This window comes from Mobula hypostoma, chromosome 3 (assembly GCF_963921235.1).
Source record: "Mobula hypostoma chromosome 3, sMobHyp1.1, whole genome shotgun sequence".
Lineage (NCBI taxonomy): Eukaryota > Metazoa > Chordata > Chondrichthyes > Myliobatiformes > Myliobatidae > Mobula > Mobula hypostoma.
Genome location: NC_086099.1, coordinates 120,115,969 through 120,133,619, shown reverse-complemented (window position 1 = coordinate 120,133,619; position 17,651 = coordinate 120,115,969). Strand labels below are relative to the sequence as shown.

The window sequence follows — 17,651 nt, the reverse complement described above, 5'->3', positions numbered from 1 at the left end:
ATGTTTCTGTGCTGTAAGGCTCCGTGAGTCATCTAGCATCATACATTGGATGGGCTCTTGACTCATCATGGCCTTCACCTTACTGTTTGACTAGACTGCATGCTTTCTGTAGCAGCACAACACATTCCGCAATCTGTTATTGCTTTTTCCTTGTATCACCTTGAGGCACTGAAGTGATGAAGTGCTCCACATGAAAGGCATGCAAAGCTAAGATTTTCACTATCCCTTAGTACATGTGACAGTAACAAATTAATGAACAATTAATTAGGCATCTGTTAGTGTCATGAGACCATGCATTTGCGCCTTGGAAGGTTTCCAGGGCATGGGCCTGGGCAAATTTGTTTGGAAGACTGGCAGTTGCCCATGCTGCAAGTCTCTCCTCTCCACATCACCGATGTTGTTCAAGGGAAGGGCACTACGGCCGATACAGCTTGGCACCGGTGTCGTTGCAGAGCAATGTGTGGTTAAGTGCCTTGCTCAAGGACACAACACGCTGCCTCAGCTGAGGCTCGAACTAGCGACCTTCAGGTCACTGGACCGACACCTTAACCACTTGGCCACGTGTCAACACACAATTAACAATTAATAAACACAAGGAATTCTGCAGATGCTGGAAATCCAGAACAACGCACACAAAATGCTGGAAGAACACAGCAAGTCAGGCAGCATCTGTGGAAATGAATAAACGGTGTTTTGAGCCACTTGGAAGTGGAAGAAGATGGCTGGGTCTGACCCTCTGCAGTTCAATGCACTGAATTTGATTCTCCCATTTGAACAGCCAGCAGGGAGAAGTGAAAGAGTCTCATGATCTTCTGGAAGAAGAAAACACGGTGAACACAACCAAGGGTAACATCCCCCAGAAGGTTCACAATGCTACTTCTTTCCCTTATTTTACATCTTCTTTTTCTGTTGGAGCTCATGATCTACATTTTGGTGGTGTGTTTTCGGCCTGACTGAAAGGTCTGGGAACTTTGCTGTCTCCGAGGATGTTCCGTGGGGCCTCAAGCAATATGCGGGGCTTCGAGGCCAAGAAGCCTGGAGACGGGGAGTGAGCCCATGACCAACTCCATTTCTCACCAATTAATGCACCGAGGGAGACTGAAAAACCGTTGAGCAGGAGAGCGGAAGCGAGCGGGCATTCAGCACTGTCTAACAGCCTCTCACTCACTGCTGCTGGAGAAAGGGGCCGCGTGGGACAGTCTCTCGCTCTCTCTCCCCCTCTCCCTCTTGCTCACTACTCTTGAAGAAAGGTGTCCGCATTTGAATGGCCTCTGTCTCCCTCAGTGCTCTTGGAGAATGGTGGCAGAGTTCTGGGTCTTGGGCAGGGTTTGATTGATGCACTTTGTGGATTGGACTCTGTCATTCATGTTACGATCTGTTTCTGGTCCCTTTTTTTGTTGCTATTTTGGGTGATATTGAATCGGGGCGGCCTGCAGATAACAAACACTGAGCTGAACTGAATATGCCTGGCCTCTTTTCAATTTTGTGTTTTATACTCTGTGTTTTGCACTCAATTTTTTTGACATTGTTTGTGCAATTTGTTTTTTTTGTGTGGGTGCAGGAGGTTTAGAATAGATTAGATTATGAGGACACTCAGTCCTCATTTATTGTCACTTAGAAATGCATGCATTAAAAAATGATACAATGTTTCTCCAGAGTGATATCACAAAAATACAGGACAAACCAAAGACTAACACTGACAAAACCACATAATTATAACATATAGTTACAGCAGTGCAAAGCAATACCATAATTTGATAAAGAGCAGACCATGGGCACAGTAAAAAAAAGTCTCAAAGTTCCGATCAACTCCTGATAGTCCCAATAGCAGGCGGCAAAAGGGAGAAACTCTCCCTGCCATAAACTTCCAGGCACCGACAACTGCCGATGCATTGGAAGCACTCAACCACAGCCGACTCTGAGTCCGTCCAAAAACTTTGAGCCTCCGACCAGCCCCTCCGATACAGCCTACCGAGCACCATCCTCTGCTGAACGCTTTGACTTCGTCCCGGCTGCCAAGCAACAAGCAAAGCCAAGGATTCAGGGCCTTCTCCTCTGGAGATTTCAGACCACACAGTAGCAGAGGCAGCGAAGCAGGCATTTCAGAAGTTTCTCCAGATGTTCCTCTGTGCTCTCACATCTGTCTTCATCAAATCAAGATTGTGCACGGCACCCTACTTGACAGATAACAGATATCGTTCACCGGAGTGGCCGCTGCCTGCTACGTCACGCCGCCATCTTCTCCTCCTCCCAGGAGGTTTGATGTTTGTCTTTGCATGGGTCCCATTGTTTTCTTTGTTTTGTGACTGTCTGTGGTGAAGACAGATCTCAGAGTTGTATGCTGCATACGTACGTTGATAATAACTGTACTTTGAATCTTCATGGAGTTGATTTTTCCTGAGAGGACGTCTGATGCAGGGAGTAAAGAGATATCACTGAGGAGGCAGTAGGCCACCAATGTTACAGTGAATCCCCCTTTCTCCACTGAAGGGCCTGATAACCAGAAAGACAATTAGTCTTCTTTTGAAATATTAATTGGCCATATGTGCTGTTGGGTGTTAATTAAAAACAATAATAGCACTGTAATCTATATGGGGCAAAATCACTTATTCAGGCTTTTGCACTGTCAAATAGTTTCTGCCTGTCCCTTTTGGTTGCTGAAACTTTTACCAAGGGAATGGTTTTTCTCTCCTCTGTTCTTTCAAAGCAGTTGATAATTTTGAATATTTCCACCAAGACTTCTCTTAACCTTCTCTGTTCTGCAGAGAAAAACTCACGTCACTAAAGGCCGTTAACCCGAAGCCATTCTGATAGACCTTCCCTGCATCTTCATTAAGGTCTTCCTGAAGTGAAAAGCCAGAAATGAACATAAAGTGACTCTTAAAGTTTTGGAATAATGTCACACTTTGTATTCTGTTCCTCTGTCAGTAAGAGCAAAAGTGCCATGTGCTTTTTTGGAACCATTTGCTCATCACATCCCGATGGTTAAAAACAGACGCTGGTGAAATTGGCCTGGTTTAAAATGTAGATTTAGCACTGAAATTGAATCCCATTTTCTGCTCTCACAACACACTGGAGAAACTCAGCAGGTCGGGCAGCATCCGTGGAAAAGATCGGTCGACGTTTCGGGCCGGACTGTCGACCGATCGTTTTCACGGATGCTGCCCGACCTGCTGAGTTCCTCCAGCGTGTTGTGAGCGTTGCTTTGACCCCAGCATCTGCAGATTTTTTTGTGTTTCCCATTTGCTGCTTACCATCAGTTAAATGTGTGTTCATCCCTCCATTCCTCCTCCTCTGTGTTCCGTGTTCCACCATCCTCTCCTGTCAGATTCAATCTTCTCCAGTTCTTTGTCATTTCTGCCTGTCAGCTCCTAGCTTCTGATAGCAATCAACACAAGAGATTCTGCCGATGCTGGGAACCCAAAGCAACACACACAAAATGCTGGGGGAACTCAGCAGGTCAGGCAGCGTCTGTGGAAATGAATAAACAGACGACGTTTCGGGTCAAGGCCCTTCTTCAGGACTGGAAAGGAAGGGCGAGATGTCAGAATATGAAGGGGGGGGGATAGGAAAAAGAGGATTGCTAGAAGGTGACAGGTGAAGCCAGGTGGGTGGGGAAGGTAAAATGCTGGAGAGGAAGAAATCTGATAGGAGAGGAGAGTGGACCGTAGGAGAAAGGGAAGAAGGGAAGGGCCCCAGGGGAGGTGATAGGCAGGTGAGAATAAGTAAGAGGCCAGAGTGGGGATTAGAATAAGAGGGGAGGGGGAGGGAACTTTCGATAACCAGAAGGAGAAATCGATGTTCATAATATCATCAAAGTTGCTGGTGAACGCAGCAGGCCAGGCAGCATCTATAGGAAGAGGCGCAGTCGACGTTTCAGGCCGAGACCCTTCGTCAGGACAGAAATAGGCTCAACTCGTCCACTCTATCCAGGCTTTTCAATATTTAACAGGTTTCAGTGAGATCCTCCTCATTCTTCTAAACTCTAGTGAGCACAGGCCCAGAGCCATTAATCACACCTCATGATTAACCCTTTCATTCCCGGAATAATTCTTGTGAACCTCCTGTGGACCCTCTCCAATGCCAGCACATCTTTTTCTTAGATATGGGGCCCGGAACTGCTCACAATACTCCGTGTGCTCTGACCAATCTCTTATAAAAACTCAGTATTACATTGTTACTCTTGTATTCCATTCCTCTCAAAATGAATGCCAACATTGCATTTGCCTTCCTTGCTATCAACCCAACCTGCAGGTTAACTTTCCGGGAATTCTGCATGAGGACTCCCAAATCCCTATGCACCTCTGATTTCTGAATTTCTCCCAGTTTTGAAAATAGCCCACACCTTTATACTGAAGTACATGACCATACACTTCCCCATACTGTATTCCATCGGCCACTTCTTAGCCCATTCTCCAAATCTGTCAGTCCTTCCGCAGGTGTCTTCAGCACTACTTGCCCCCCCCACCTATCTTGATATCATCCACAAACTTGGGCAGAAAGCCATCAATCCCACCATCCAAATCATTGATATACCCTGTAGTGTTCTCGTGCAGTGTATGAAACTCTGACTAAACACCAAGTTAAACTGGAGCCAATGAAGACAGAGTCGTAGTAAGGTTAACCATTTACTGTTCACTCTTCCACATTAACATCGTATTCTGAAACGGCGTTGCTTCTATAATGTTTCTTTGTGGGTAGACACGGATCTCTTCACAATCATGCTGAACGCATGGCACCCACCTTTACACTTTCCCGAACCGGAGTTACACATAAGACACAGCAAAACCGGAGGTGATGTCATCACATGCCGCGATATACCATAAACAATGAATTTACCTTTGTTATACTGTAACTTAATTATCAACCTTAACTTTAACTGGAAAATAGTTACAAACAAATCATTAAAGATGTGACCCAACAAAGTCAAATAAATGCTTTAAGGACAACACACTCCCCGCCTGACCTTTGTAAGGTCACTATAAACATGGTACAGAACTTTAGTCTCTAGATCAGTCTTTAGGTAGAAGTAGAACAACCTCTGTAACTGGTCTCAGGTTTCCTTTTCAGGGTTCGTTGTAAAGATGTGAACTAGTTGACTGCCTGCTCTTTATTGTTTGGCAAGCGCTGGCGTGGTTCTCTGAATGGTAGTGGGGTGACCCAGTTGTTCACTTTGTCTCTAAGGACCTTTGTGTCCATTATTTTTAAGGAGATGGCGTCTTCCACCAATGGAGCAAGTTTATTATTGTGCTTAGTTTGAGCGAAGACTGACTGTCCCAGTGTCTTCTCAGTTACTTTACTATGCTCGTCCCTTTGTTGTGCTTCCTTGATACACACAACACTTGTGGAGGGCTGAGAAATTAAATGGCGCCTCTCTCCAGCACATTAGTCTTGATCGTGTTAACTGTCAGTTTGTGTATGTTGCCAGGGCAAGACCTCTCCTATCACCACCCAGCCCAGATCCAGACGTTGTGCAAAAGGGGTGTTGTGTGGTCCATTGACCTGCTGCCTGACCTTGTGTACCTTCAGAATGTCTCTTCCGAGTAGCAGGAGTATTTCTGCTTCCGGATCCAGTTCTAGAATGTGCTTGGCAATGTGGTGGAGATGGGGCTGGTGTAGCACTGTGCTTGGCGTCGGAATCTCAGATCGGTTATTTAAGATCTCTTTGCACTCTAAGAGTGGAGGGAGACTGATGACGACTTTGCCATCCAGTGACCTGAGCTGGAAACCTTCTGCCTTCCTGCCATATGTTTCTGCGATGCCAGAGCAAGTTCTGAGGTAGTATGGGAATGGATTACCCTTTATGCTGAACAACTCGAAGAACTCTGGTCTCACTAGTGAGCAGTTGCTGTGGTCGTCCAGAATTACATAGGCCTTGATGGCCTTGTCTTTGGCTCCCTTAGTGAGGCAGATCTTTGAGCATGAATGGCTCGACTGACCTGGACCACAAACCTCTCTTCAGCTCGAGCTGACAATAGTTGTATCAGAGTGATGCTCTCCCTCCCTGCCACCCTCTTGTGGGAGTGGAGGAGCCTTGGCAGTTTGCGGTGACGGGCCGGGATGCATGGCTCCATTGTGATTAGTGCTGTTACTGTATGAGCACTTTACGGGGAACGTACACTCTTTAGTGAGGTGGGAGATAGAGGAACAGCACTTAAGACATATTCTTTTTTTCCTTGAGAAGGGCCTTTCTTTCGTCAAAGGGTTTGTTTTGAAACATGCTGCATTTTTTGAGGAGGTGGGGTTTGTTGTGCAATGGACAATTCTTGCTAGGGTCATCGTTGATTGCGGAGACTTCGGTTTTATGCACTGAGACAGGTTTATTGATGACAAAATTGTTCGAAATGGGTTTGACTGGGTTGGTGTGAGTGGTGGTGCTGCCTTGATTCATGAAGCTAGGGTCGTTTCGCCTCTTCGCCTCCTTGCACACAAACCTACTAAAGTACTCAAAGGGAGGGTATTGACCACCGTTCTCTTCCTTGTACTCTGAGACAATAGACACCCACCTTTCCTACAGCCCAAATGGAAGCTTGTCCACAATTGGTCCAACTCTGCGTGAGGTATCCAGATATGACAGGCCAGTTAAATAGCCGTCTTCTTTAGCACCTTGAATCTCCATGAGTAAATCTCCGAGTTCTTGTAATTTAGTGTGGTCCTTGGCTGACACCCTAGGAAAATTGTCCAGCTGTTGAAATAGAGCCCTCTCAATAATTTCAGGGGCCGCATAGCAGTCTCTCCCATGCTTTGTGTAAGGCTAGCTTGGGGTTGTTGACATACACTGAGTGTATGCGTTTCACCTGTTCACTTGATTCCTTTCCCAGCCATTTAGTCATAAGGTCCAACTCTTGGGTTGCTGTGAGCTGGACTCTGCCGGTGGCACTGGTAAATGAGGAGTACCACGCATGGTAATTTTCAGGCTTGTCGTCAAACTGGTACAGTCCTGAATTGATGAGGTCTCGTCGTGCTAAATACTGTGCCAAGGGTTCTGCTGCAGGTGGCGTACTAGCTGGGGGAATATGTTGGGGGACATATGACTGAGCGTGTACGTTCATGATGGGATTTGATGTTCTGACTTCAGCCTTTGTCTCTGATCTCACCGGATCTGGTAAGTTTGGTGTTGGGAAGAATTCCTAGTCAGCCCTTTCATGCTTGAGTTTGTAGCAAGGTTGCAATTGTGAGTTGTCTCCTCCAGGTGGACGCGATGCTACGAAGCTTCCCTGTGATTTCACATGAGATGGGACGCCAACAGGCAAGTATGGAGAGGGAGAATGAATCTGCAGGTCAATTTGAGACTGGACATATTCGCTGGTGCATTCCAATTTGGCCCTTTCTGACATAGATTTTCCTGCTTCGTCTAGAACGTGCATTTCTTCAGCATTTTCCAACACTTGTGCTTCCACCGCGGCCGCATCAGCTTCTCTTTGTAGCGTCAGCACTTCTAACTCTGTATCTATCCTTGACTTTTCCAACTGGTTTTCCGCTTCTCTGGCAGCTTTTTCCATTTTCAGTTTTGCTTCTTGGTTAGCGTAAGACGCTCGCACCTTGGCGGCTTCTGCTTTAGCTCCTCCGAGGGCAGCTACTCTTGTCGATATCCTACTGCTCTTGGCACTGAGTGCAAGCGACTTGATGCTTGATCGCGAAGCCATCGTATCACTTGTCGAAACATCTAATGATTTCACTTTTTCACTGTAGTATTCTCGTGCAGTGTATGAAACTCTGACTAAACATCAAGTTAAACCGGAGCCAATGAAGACAGAGTCGTAGTAAGGTTAACCATTTACTGTGCGCTCTTCCACATTAACATTGTTTGGTGAAAAGGCGTTGCTTCTATAATATTTCTTTGTGGGTAGACACGGATCTCTTCACCATCATGCTGCGCACAGGGCACCCACCTTTACACCTTCCCAAACCGGAGTTACACATAAGACGCGGCAAAACTGGAGGTGCCGTGATATACCATATACAATGAATTTGTCTTTGTTATACTGTAACTTAATTATCAACCTTTAACTTTAACTAGAAAATAGTTACAAACAAATCATTTAAAACGTAGACCCAACAAGGTCAAGTAAATGCCTTAAGGGCAACACATACCCTATAACGTGAAAAGAAGCGGTCCCAACATTGACTCCTGTGGAACACCACCAGTCACTGGCAGCCAACCAGAAAAGGTCTCCTTTATTCCAGGACTCCTCAATCTACACTTTTCACTGCCTCGGTAAAGCAGCCAACTTCGTCAAAAACCGCACCCACTGCGGTCATTCACTCCTCTCTCCTCTCCCATTGGGCAGAAGATACAAAAGCTGGAAAGCACGCACCAGCAGGCTCAAGGACACATATCCCACTGTTATATGTCCATTGAATGGTTCTCAGGTATAATAGTATGGTCTCCTGATCTGACAGTCAACATTGTTGTGCCCTTGCAGCACTGCACTTCCCTGTGACTGAACACTATCCAACACTGTTAATGTTTTTCCTTGTACCATCTCAATACACTGTTGTAGTGAACTGATCTGTATGGATGGTGTGCAAGGCACATTTTTCACCGTACCTTGGTACATCTGACAATACTAAACCAATTAAAAATGCTAAAGAAAATATTATTGTACATAGCCATCAATAACCATTTGATTCTCCTTATACTGTCAGGGTGGGGGTTCACATCTACCAACAGAGGCGTAATGCGCTCCTTCCCACCGCTAACCTGCAGGGAACCCTGGGGGCAAGGGGTAGCACCTGCTTAGCCCCCGATCAGGGTCACGTGAAGCCATGGGAGCTGGTGGTGGGTGGTCGTATGAGCAGCCAGTGCAGATCACAAGTCTTGGTTACTCGATCTCTGACACCAGGCAGACAATCTCTGAAGAGTGTTGATAATGGGTGGGGTCACCCATCTTGTAAAGACACTGCCAGAGGAAGACAATTGCAAACTACTTCTTTAGGAAAATTTGCCAAGAATAATCTTGGTCAAGGATAAACTATCATCACCCACGTCAACCACACACCCAAAGATGATGATAATGCTAAGGAGTTATTAACAGTGGCCAATTAACCTACCTGCACAAGGTGGGGATGTGGGAGAAAACTGGAGAACACAGCAGAAACCCACCAAGCCACACGGTAGAAACCCGCCAAGCCACAGGGAGAACACGGCAGAAACCCGCCAAGCCACAGGGAGAAAACGTAAATTCTGTCCAATCCCAAAGTCAGGAGTGAACTCACCATGCTAAATGGACCACAAACCTAACTAAATGGTCCCACACCTTTTGATCAGATGAAAGCTTGCAGTCCGGCCAAATCTGGAGCAGCTTTTTACCGTTTTTACAGTTAATTCCAGGTCTTCAGCTGACCATGGGTTCCCAACCTTTTTGATGCCATTGACCAATGCCATTAAGCAAGATATTGGAACCAGATTGGTGCCTCTGCAGTAGGTCAAGGAAATATAAATTAAGTCCCCTTGTTCTGACTTACTAGGGCATGCAGTACATCCAATCTTTCCTTCCATAAAGTCCTTTATGTTTTGATGAACAAAAACACAACTGTTTGAAACTTGCAACACACATAAAAGTTGCTGGTGAATGCAGCAGGCCAGGCAGCATCTCTAGGAAGAGGTGCAGTCGACGTTTCAGGCCAAGACCCTTCGTCAGGACAGCAGGGTCCTGATGAAGGGTCTCGGCCTGAAACGTCGACTGCACCTCTTCCTAGAGATGCTGCCTGGCCTGCTGCGTTCACCAGCAACTTTTATGTGTGTTGCTTGAATTTCCAGCATCTGCAGAATTCCTGTTGTTTGTGTTTGAAACTTGCCCTTTTCATTTGACCCTCTAAGTGCTGGGATTATTGTTGTGAATCTATGCTGCTCTCTGTTCCAGGATCCCGACCTGGAATGACCAAAGTTTTGAATGTGGGACTCAAAGTGGGGTCTGAAGACAATTCAACACAATTGAAGCATCTTTATCTCACTGGAATGGCTGAATTAGTCTCTCTCATTCCCTTTGCTCCTTGTGAGCAGCTTTGTGACCTTCCATGACCCCTGCTTTCTCCTTGTTTTACAAATGCTTGCATTTATTTTATGTCTGAAGCAGGAGACTTTGGACATGTTTACGTCTGCCAGAGATTTGCACAGTCATTCACTGGAAATTATTAAAAGTAGAGACTCACGGTTCTGATGCCCAGACTTCATGCAGTGTGTCTGATTGAAGAGGCATCCCTCAGGGACTGTATGCCACTCAGACCGAGACTTTGACACCAGAAAGCAGATGGAGGGATCCGATTAGCAGGCCAACTATTAATAAGATTTCATTAGCAAATTGACTGCAGATGACCAGTGGGCTGGCAGAAGCTCACAATATCTTCATCTGTCCGGTGTGGGCAGAGCATAATGATTTTGAAACTGTTGAAGATCTCTGGGTGAAATTGCAGTAAAGATTTCAGCTCAAACACTTGCATTCAGAGGAGTGCAATGGATTAGTATGATTAGAATGTAATGATTAGAACAGCCCCTCTATCCATCTACTGTACCTGCATCAATACCATATTCCTCCAATCCTGGTCTACTTCGTTGTTTTTAGTGAGGTGCACACATATGACACGGTGGTGTAATGATGTAATGTAATGATTAGAACAGAAGCCAGGATCTCTCCACCGATGATATTCTCCACATTGTCCCAAGAGGAGTCTTTTGGGATACCTCATTCAGACAGGTGAGAGGACTGATTGGAGTAGACGCCTATAATAGAATCGGAGAGTACTACTGCACAGAAATAGGCTCTTCAGCCCCTCTATCCATCTACTGTACCTGCATCAATACCATATTCCTCCAAACCTCTCTCAACCATGAACCTATCCAAACGTCTCTGAAATGTTACAATTGAACCTGCATTTACAATATCTGTCCTGAACCTTCCCCTTAGCCACTTGCTAAACTACACTATCTTCTTACTTCTTATTTACTAGCACATGGTATGGGTAACTATCCTGAGACCACCATCCTGGAGGTCCTGTCTTTTAACTCAGCACCTAGCCCTCTGATCTCACTTGGCGGGACCTCGTCACCCTCCCTGCTTATGTCACAACTTCTGGCTGCTTACCTTCCTCCTGAAGACTTTAGAGGTAAGAACAGAATATGCTGTTAGCACTCAGCAGGTCAGATGTTATGTTTTGAACTCTGGAAGCAAATCGAAAGAAAAACACAGGAGATGGGATCCTGGTCTACTTCATTGTTTTTAGTGAGGTGCACACATATGACACGGTGGTGTAATGATGTATGCCATTCACGTATTCCTTACGTACAACCCATAATGAATTACGTAAACAAACGCAGAATGCTTCATCAAGTGTAACTCTCACTTTGGCTAGGGGCTTAATCTAGGGGAAAACAGCCCCCAGCCCGGCCAAACTTAAGAAATCTTGTTTGGGTGGATGCTGCGTGATGCGTCCCCTGTTACAAATCAGTACCACGAAATAACAAACAGTACACAATATGCAATTAAACAATTGAGCTTTATAATTGTTAATTTGACTGTATGGTTAGTAAAGAAACAAAAAAAAGAAAAGGGCCCAATCTCATGGAACAGTATAATGCGCAACGATGGAGCTCACGATTCAGTCCACTGGATCCCCGTCGACCTCCTCTGAGTGTAGCCGACCCTCGGACCCTCACTTCAAGTTCACTCCGCCTGGCAGCTTACCAACTCTCTCCATTTGTGTCTTCTCTCCTCATCTCTCCCCGGCAAAAGACCGCAAAATCCCTGCTCCCAGATCCACAAGAACAACATGTCTCTCATTGGATAGCCCACATTCCAAAGCCCTGTTATCTCTAGTCATAATTAGCGATCTTGCCGTGAGAGGCCCCTTGGGTAAGAGTGACCGTAATATGGTGGAATTCTTCATTAAGATGGAGAGTGACATAGTTAATTCAGAAACAAAGGTTCTGAACTTAAAGAGGGGTAACTTTGAAGGTATGAGACGTGAATTAGCTAAGATAGACTGGCAAATGACACTTAAAGGATTGGCGGTGGATATGCAATGGCAAGCATTTAAAGGTTGCATGGATGAACTACAACAATTGTTCATCCCAGTTTGGCAAAAGAATAAATCAAGGAAGGTAGTGCACCCGTGGCTGACAAGAGAAATTAGGGATAGTATCAATTCCAAAGAAGAAGCATACAAATTAGCCAGAGAAAGTGGCTCACCTGAGGACTGGGAGAAATTCAGAGTTCAGCAGAGGAGGACAAAGGGCTTAATTAGGAAGGGGAAAAAAGATTATGAGAGAAAACTGGCAGGGAACATAAAAACTGACTGTAAAAGCTTTTATAGATATGTGAAAAGAAAAAGATTGATTAAGACAAATGTAGGTCCCCTACAGACAGAAACAGGTGAATTGATTATGGGGAGCAAGGACATGGCAGACCAATTGAATAATTACTTTGGTTCTGTCTTCACTAAGGAGGACATAAATAATCTTCCAGAAATAGTAAGGGACAGAGGATCCAGTGGGATGGAGGAACTGAGCGAAATACATGTTAGTAGGGAAGTGGTGTTAGGTAAATTGAAGGGATTGAAGGCAGATAAATTCCCAGGGCCAGATGGTCTGCATCCTAGAGTGCTTAAAGAAGTAGCCCAAGAAATAGTGGATGCATTAGTGATAATTTTTCAAAACTCGTTAGATTCTGGACTAGTTCCTGAGGATTGGAGGGTGGCTAATGTAACCCCACTTTTTAAAAAAGGAGGGAGAGAGAAACCGGGGAATTATAGACCGGTTAGCCTAACGTCGGTGGTGGGGAAACTGCTGGAGTCAGTTATCAAGGATGTGATAACAGCACATTTGGAAAGCGGTGAAATGATCGGACAAAGTCAGCATGGATTTGTGAAAGGAAAATCATGTCTGACGAATCTCATAGAATTTTTTGAGGATGTAACTAGTAGAGTGGATGGGGAGAACCAGTGGATGTGGTATATTTGGATTTTCAAAAGGCTTTTGACAAGGTCCCACACAGGAGATTAGTGTGCAAACTTAAAGCACACGGTATTGGGGGTAACGTATTGGTGTGGGTGGAGAATTGGTTAGCAGACAGGAAGCAAAGAGTGGGAATAAACGGGACCTTTTCAGAATGGCAGGCGGTGACTAGTGGGGTACCGCAAGGCTCAGTGCTGGGACCCCAGTTGTTTACAATATATATTAATGACTTGGATGAGGGAATTAAATGCAGCATCTCCAAGTTTGCGGATGACACGAAGCTGGGTGGCAGTGTTAGCAGTGAGGAGGATGCTAAGAGGATGCAGGGTGACTTGGATAGGTTGGGTGAGTGGGCAAATTCATGGCAGATGCAATTTAATGTGGATAAATGTGAAGTTATCCACTTTGGTGGCAAAAATAGGAAAACAGATTATTATCTGAATGGTGGCCGATTAGGAAAAGGGGAGGTGCAACGAGACCTGGGTGTCATTATACACCAGTCATTGAAAGTGGGCATGCAGGTACAGCAGGCGGTGAAAAAGGCGAATGGTATGCTGGCATTTATAGCGAGAGGATTCGAGTACAGGAGCAGGGAGGTACTACTGCAGTTGTACAATGTCTTGGTGAGACCACACCTGGAGTATTGTGTGCAGCTTTGGTCCCCTAATCTGAAGAAAGACATCTTTGCCATAGAGGGAGTACAAAGAAGGTTCACCAGATTGATTCCTGGGATGGCGGGACTTTCATATGAGGAAAGACTGGATGAATTGGGCTTGTACTCGTTGGAATTTAGAAGATTGAGGGGGGATCTGATTGAAACGTATAAGATCCTAAAGGGATTGGACAGGCTAGATGCAGGAAGATTGTTCCCGATGTTGGGGAAGTCCAGAATGAGGGGTCACAGTTTGAGGATAGAGGGGAAGCCTTTTAGGACCGAGATTAGGAAAAACTTCTTCACACAGAGAGTGGTGAATCTGTGGAATTCTCTGCCACAGGAAACAGTTGAGGCCAGTTCATTGGCTATATTTAAGAGGGAGTTAGATACGGCCCTTGTGGCTACAGGGGTCAGGGGGTATGGAAGGAAGGCTGGGGCTGGGTTCTGAGTTGGATGATCAGTCATGATCATAATAAATGGCGGTGCAGGCTCGAAGGGCCGAATGGCCTACTCCTGCACCTATTTTCTATGTTTCTATGTTTCTATGAATGGTCCAGCAAAATCCATGTGAATTCTCCGCCAGGCAATACAGGACATTCCCAGCCACGGAGAGGCATTGGTTTTGGCATTTTGTGGACATGATGGCATCCCAAACAGTGCATGGTGAGCTGCTCGATCAGCTGATCCATCTCTGGCCACCAGACAAAGATCCAAGCCAACACTTCCATTTTGACCATGCCTAGATCACTGACATGTACAGTAGTTCCTCTAATACCTCAGCTCTCAGTCTGAATGATACAACAACCAACAACACTCAGTCCCCACATAGGGCAACTTCCACTAAAGGCAAGTTCGTCCCAGCACTGGTAAAAATGGAAATGGTATTCTCGCTGCACATTCCAGCCATTTTGGGTGGCCTTGAAGACCTGAGACCGCGTGGTGTCTTTTCTGGTTTCCCTTTGGATCATCTCTGCCGACATAGGGAGAACTTGATTTGCATTAGGGAGAATTCATCAAGAGGTAAATTTTTCAGGTATTTCCTTTTCCATGATTAATTGTCCTCTTGAATTCAATCTCATAATTGTGTCCTCCAAGAAACAGACCCATCTCTGCATTGGTGCTGCTGCTGTTAGTAGAACAACCTTCTGTGGATTGAAGATGGATACTAGTGGTTGATGATCAGTTATGAGGGTAAGCTCTCTGTCTTACAAGTACACCCGGGCCAGACTCAAAGCTTGTCAATCGGTGCATAATTTTCCTTTGCAGCAGTAAGGGAACGTGATGCAAAGGCTACGGAGTATTCACTTCCATCACTCATAACATGTGACACAAATGCACCTGTATCATGAGGCGAGGCATCGCAGGCAAGCTTCACTGGACAATGAGGATCATAACGTTTGAGTACAGTGTCTAACATCATCATTTGCTTTACCTTTTTTATAGCACTTCACACTGCTTTCTCCATTGCCATTTCTTCCCAATCTGTAGTAATGAGTTCAAGGGGTGGAGCACAGTAACCAGGTTTGGCAGGAATCTGTTAGAGTAAATGACAAATCTAAAAAAGGACTGCCTCTGTAACATATCCTTTGGCCTCTGGGCATCCACTATTGCCTGAATTTTCTCAGCATACTTGGGTAATTCTCGTGTGTCAATGGTGTGACCACAGTAAGTGATGCTTAGTTTGAAAAATTTCACACTTGTTGCATTGTACTCTGAGCCTATAATCTTCTAATGCTTTTAACACTGTCTTGAGATCTTGGAGGTGTTCCTTATCATTCTCACCAGAAACAATGATGTTATCCTGGTAACACTGAGTCCCTGGGCAGTTTTGTAGCACCTGGTTCAGAGCTTTCTGCCAGAGTGCAGGTGTAGATGTTACTACAAAAATAAGCCTATTATAGAATAAAGCTCTTTATGAGTGTTTATGGTGAGAAACACTTTGGACTCTTCTTCCATATCCATCTGTAGGTAGGCCTTAGCTAAGTCCACTTTGCTGAAGTGTTTTCCTCCAGAAATGTTTGCAAAGATATCCTCTATCCTGTAGAGGGCATTGATCTACTTTCAGTGCTGGGTTGATGATGACCTTAAAATCAACCCAGATCCTGACAGACTCATCCTTCTTGACTACTGGGACCACGAGCCTTGCTCCTGAGCTTCACTCAACCTGGGAAAGAATTCCTTCAGCTTCCATGTGGTCTAGCTCACTGGCTACTTTATCACAGATGGTATAAGGAATCAGACAGGCTTTGTAAAACTTGGGTATGGCAATTTCATTTAACACTATTTTACCCTGGATACGTTTGAGTTTTCCAACGCCATCCTTGAACAGTACTGTGGCATCATCCAGTATCCTTCTTAATTCACTTTCAGCTGACTCTGCATCAGGGGATGGGTATGCAAATGGCAGATGAATCTCCAATCAAGTTGTGCAATTGAACGTGTCTATCTTTCCCATATAGCAGGCCACTTTTTGAATTTATTTATTTATTATTATTATCACTTGCTACTCATTGTTTGTGAACCTATGGCTGCACTTGTTGCTTACCAATTTTGTCCGTTTTCTGCCTTTGGTTTTAACTCAAATGTCTTTTTCTCCATTTGTCGAAAAACATGCATGCGATTCAATAGGTAGGTAGTCATCTCAGGTTCATTTTAAAACTCACTTGTTGCTACTGTTATGTTTTGTAACTCTTGAAACTAATCAAAAGAAACACACAACAGTCAGGATATTGGTCTACTTAGTTTTTTTAAGTGAGGTGCTCACATGTGACATGTTGGCAAAATAATGTATGCCGTTCACATACGTTTTACATATAACCCCTAATGAATTATGTAGGCAAACAGATTGCTCAATCAAACGATATATTTATAGCATCGCTCAAATATTTGCTACACGACACTCCGTAAACACTCAGCAGGTCTGGCAGCATCTGTGAAAGCAAAACAGCATTAACTTTTCATGCCAAAGACCCTTCATAATGTGCAAATCTTCCAATCCAGTGTTTCTCATTTGGTGTTCACAAAAGTGGTATCTCCTGCACTGGAGAAATAAACACAGACTGGGTGATGGTTCTGTGGAATATTTAAGCTTTCAGTTACTTGCCACTTTCATTCTCTATCAGCTCCCACTCTGACCCTTCTGTCTGTGGCCCTCTGCTATGTTACAACGATGCTTGAGAAATAACACCTTTTCTGCCACTTGGGCACTGCTTCGCCAATATCGAATGCTCCCACTTCGGGTACCTTAGCTTCCTTGTTTGTATCAGAACTGGAAGCTTCCACTGTAAGACATTCATCTGTGATTTTGGCTCAGGCTTTCTCTCCCCCGTAGAGCCAGCTGACTTGTTGGGCACATCCCACAGCCCTTCATCGACAACACATAACACTGACAAAGAGGCACAGTCATCAAACTGCCCCATTAAACCATTTAATGCCCATTAACCAACTTAAGTTGTGCTTTAAGGGTGTACAGTGTGCTTGGCTTGCTGCTCTACTCTCTCTGCAATCATCACTACATCTCTAAGCCCAGCTCAGATGCCGTCTACAAACTCACCTCTGGCACTCCGGTTGCTGGCTGAATCTCAGATGGCGTTGAAGGGAAGATCAGGAGTGGATAAGGATAGGATGCCCAGTTAAGTGTGGTGTAGCAACAGTAATCCACGTCAGCAAGTCAGGAAGGGGAGGTCAGGAGAGACTAGACCAGTCCTCACCGAGGGATCAGCAGTGGAAAAGCTGAGCAGTTTCACCTTCCTGGGCATCAAATTCTCAGAGAATCTATCCTATGCCCAACACATCGATGCAATCAAGAAGAAGGCAGGCCAGTGGCTTTGCTTTGTTATGTGTTTAAAGAGACTTGATTTGCAAATTTCTATCTGGAAGCATATTGAATGGTTTTACCACCATCTGGTTTGGATGCTCCAATGCACAGGATCACTAAAGGCTGTGATCCTCAGCCAGCTCCATCACTTCCCACACCTGAGGGCATCTTCCAGGAGGCACATTCCATCACTATGGGCCTTCCCCAGTCAATACATGTCCTCTTCT

General features: G+C 45.1%; 1 protein-coding gene across 1 annotated transcript in view; it reads right to left on the bottom strand.

The window, feature by feature from the left end:
* The window catches only part of LOC134344222 (tubby-related protein 1-like), a 110,023-nt gene extending 92,820 nt beyond the window's left edge, over positions 1-17,203 (bottom strand). The window contains exon 1 of the mRNA XM_063043657.1: positions 17,161-17,203. The gene's annotated coding sequence lies outside the window, so the exon portion shown is untranslated. The remainder of the gene's footprint in view (positions 1-17,160) is intronic.
* Between the last annotated feature and the right edge of the window lie 448 nt (positions 17,204-17,651).